Genomic DNA, 4,166 nt, shown 5'->3' on the forward strand with positions numbered 1-4,166 from the left:
AGATGACTGGAAGATGCCTGGTCGACCCTGTCTAATTAGCATATTACCCTTTTATTAGTATAGATGACTTGATTCTTATTTATCAAGTGCATCCTAAAATTAATAAAACATTGTCACTGCCCTTAAATACTCTTATACTGTATGGGGGCAGGTAGGCATGTAAATAGGTAAGACAAATAATGACCTCTTCTTGGAAAGGACCTGATAAGCCATTATACACAAAGGTGGTAATGACTGGTACGTAATAGCATAAGCTATTAACATCGCCCAGGGATGTCTGCAAATAGGGGATCATGCCTTCAAACACTGACTTCCGTGGAATTTCAAGCATTTGCATTTTCACTACCATCTGCCATGGTCCATTTATTAATGTAGGGTGAATAACTGGGAACATCCAAGCTCTCTTAGCAGGGCTTCTATACAAAAAGTAATTATTTTAAAAGTGGCACAAAGCTTCCCTGCCCCACCCCAAATTTACCCCTGCTGACTCTGCTGATTGTCCCAATTAAAATTCTTTATAATGAGACTTTTTTCATAAATGCATAAAGTAGAGCAATATATCATTTTATGGTACCATCTAGTTACAGATCTACTGGAAACAACTCAGTACAATTTGTCCTCAAGCCAGTTTAAATGACTAATCCTGGCACTTTGCCATATATCCCCCAACACCGGAAGGATGGTGGGTAGCAAGCCTACCGCAGAACTATAACCTAAGTAAGCTCAGCCTTTAATAGGTGTAATATTAAACCACAACAATCATGACTTCATACTTTAGTACATGCTGCAATAAGATCAGACTCAGCCCTAGAGCAGGAATTCGTTTCTATTCCCAGCTCTGTTAATCATCTAGCCTCGTGGCCTTGGACAAGTCACAAAGCTCTCTGGGCCTTGCTGTCCTCATCTATAAAAGAGAAGACCACTCGATTCAATGAATCCAAGGTTCTATCTACCTCTAACCTTGATTAGTAGCTAACATTTACTGAGTACTCAGAAGGAACAAAAATCCTTTCTGGACTCTATCTGGCACTCATCACCTAAGCTTTGTTCTCATGCATTTCCAAATTGTAGCTTGTTTTATATAGATTTCAATGAACTTAACAACTTACCAAATAAATTGTCAGAAAGAGAAAATTCATCTGCAGCAGGTAAGTGGGAGTGTTGGATGAGATTCATTTTTGATCCAATCCAAACTTTTCTACTTGAGAATGCACCTTTGTTATTGTGGTCTTCAAAAAAACACCCTGAAATGAAAATAAATAAATAGAGAGTTTGCGGAAGAGGGAAGGAGATGGTTAAGAGAGAGAGGGAGGGAGAGTTCATGCTAATTTACAAAGCAGTAATTGGCTCCCTTTTGACATTTTGCCAAGGCCTTTCTTTATGTATTTGTTCTCAATATTTATCATTTTTACACCTAAGTTGAATTTGTAAGTGTAGAGATACTCTCCAATTTACCAGGGAAAACACCATATGTTTTCACTTAAATTTCAACACTTGGGAGATTTGGGCAAAGCATGATGACATTTTGGTTGTTTTTTTTTCTTTTACATACAAAAAAAAAAAAACCACCAAAAAACACAAATATAAAAGCCTTGATTTAAAATGGGATGTATCCATGATTTATTAACTTAAATTTTATTCTAAAGTTGAACCTGTCTTTGCACAAACACAAAAGTACTTTAAGACCCCTTTCTACTGGAATATTCTTAAGTTGAGTAGGCACTATGGAAGCAAATCAAAAATTTAGAAAGGATTCCCCCAAGATCTTTATCTTTGCCTTTTTAGAGAAAATTTAAGGGATTTGCATTTTCACTCTCATGATCTACCTTGGCTATATATTATCTGGGATAAAAAAAAGTTATGATAAGCAGAAAAGTCATGGTAAATCTCACCAAAATGTCTGAAGTTTCATCCTGGGGAGGGGTCCAGAACTCATCCCAGAACCCAAGAGAAGCAGTGTTCACTTTTAGTTTTATCTCCAGGTCTTCTTTCCTTCCTTCCTTCCTTTCTTCCTTCCAATATGTCTTCTACCTCCCTGAAGAAGAAATGTGAAAGGTCAAATAATGAAAAGATGTGCTATCAGAACCTCTTTTCCAAGGCTATTTTCTGAGGGCGATTTTCAAACCTTTTTATCCTGTCTCCACAAAATAATCACTTTGTTTATAAATAATAACTATATTTTCTACTCTGGAAGAGAACCTAGGGTTATTTTTTAGAATAATATTTATTTCATTAGAACTTTCCTATTATTCATATTTCTTTCTCTCTCACTCAGCAAAATAGTCCCGTTCAAGCAGAAGTGGGTAGCAGATGCATGTGGCTGCTGGTAAGACAGTCCACCAGACAATGTTTGCTGTATTTATTCATTTATTCATGTTTTCAAAATACATTTGTTGGGGACTTATTCTGCACTAAATTCTGTGCTGAATCTTTGGAAATAAAATGATGAAAGGAACACAAGCATCCATGATTTATGACATCAAACTTAATGAATAGAGAGATTAAAAATAATCCCACAAATATACAGATAATTGCATATTGTATTCAAAGCTGATGATGAAGGCAAAGATTAGGATGCTCTAATAGAGAGGTAGGTGTAAAAGGAGTCCAGATGGGGAAGCAGTTGAGGGAGGATGTGATTTCAAGGATAGTTTTTATTTTTTCCAATTATAGTTTACATTCAACATTATTTTGCATTAGTTTCAGCTGTATAGCAAAGTGACATATACTTAAACAATCATATACTTTACAAATTTCCCCTGATATTTCTATTACCCACCTGGCATCATACATAGTTATTACAATATTATTGACTATATTCCTTATGCTGTACTTTACATCCCCATAACTATTTTGTCAGGTACCAATCTGTACTTCTCAATTCCCTCACCTTTCTTACCAAGTTCCCCAACACCCCTCCTCTCTGGCTACCATCAGTCTATTCTCTGTATCTATGAATTTGTTTCTGTTTTGTTTGTTCATTCACGTTGAAGAACCCGTATTTTTAATGACAACATTAAACCACCTAATTAATCAATTGTAAGATCTACTCTACTTGCAGACATTCCATTATGATAGGCAATACTAGGGCACATCTGAATTGATGAAAAGACACCAGAGAGGTTGAAGAATTTAGTAAGAGACAGACACACACACACACACACACACACACACACACACACACACACTCTGGTGAACCAATGGCATGGTCCTACCAAAGTCTACTTTCCAGTAAGCCAAAGGATTTGTTGGGAAAAAACTCATTCTAAAGTCAGAGGGAGCCAGGAACAAGGACTCTTGCCCCAAAGCAAAGCCTCAGTCATTAGGCAAATGTGTAATTTTCAATGTAGCACAGTATTTGACCAACCTGTACTAGATTTAAGAGGCCGTCCTGCCACCCTGGTGTAAAAAGGGAGAAAATTATAAATAAATTGAAGCTTGGAAACCTTCAGCTATAAGGGAGACCTTCCTAACAGAACATAATAAATAGGAGAGAACTCATCTCAACTCCACCCTCACGCTCAAACAACGCTGCCACATATCACAGTGGAACTTTGACCCCAACAGGACTCAGGGCCATTCTGGGGCAATTGTGAAAGAGCAGCTGAGGTATCACCATAACCCATGGAGAATGCCCAGCAGAGTTGCTGTGACCACTGGTTGGGTACTGGTCTCTCCAATGGACACAAAAAATAATAGAAGATGTGGTCAGAACAGACTTGATTATGAACAAACATAAAGAGACCCCAAGGCCTCCCTGAAATACTTGGGGAGAGGAGGACTCTGGTAGGGAGCCAAAGGTCCTGAGGAATAAACCAGTAAAAGTTGAGTTGTTGCTATTAATGGGACCTCATTCACACTCACAAGCTATTTGAGGACTTGGGAAATTCCAGTTTTAATCTGTATATATAAATTGTTATGTATACATTCAATGTGTATACATTATATACATGAATTATGTATAAATATATATATATCTGCATATTGTATAATAAATGGATTGAAAAGTCCCTCAAAATTCATACAACTGTTGTTCTAGATTGAGTTTCTCTTATTTTTAGGAAATTCCAGTTTTCCATAAAAATTTCCAGGAACCTACAAAGTACAGAGTCAGGAATTTTCCCTAATATTCAATCCAAACTTATACTCTGTAATTTAAGACCCAG

This window comes from Myotis lucifugus, unplaced genomic scaffold (assembly GCF_000147115.1).
Source record: "Myotis lucifugus unplaced genomic scaffold, Myoluc2.0 scaffold_10, whole genome shotgun sequence".
Taxonomy (NCBI): Eukaryota; Metazoa; Chordata; class Mammalia; order Chiroptera; family Vespertilionidae; genus Myotis; species Myotis lucifugus.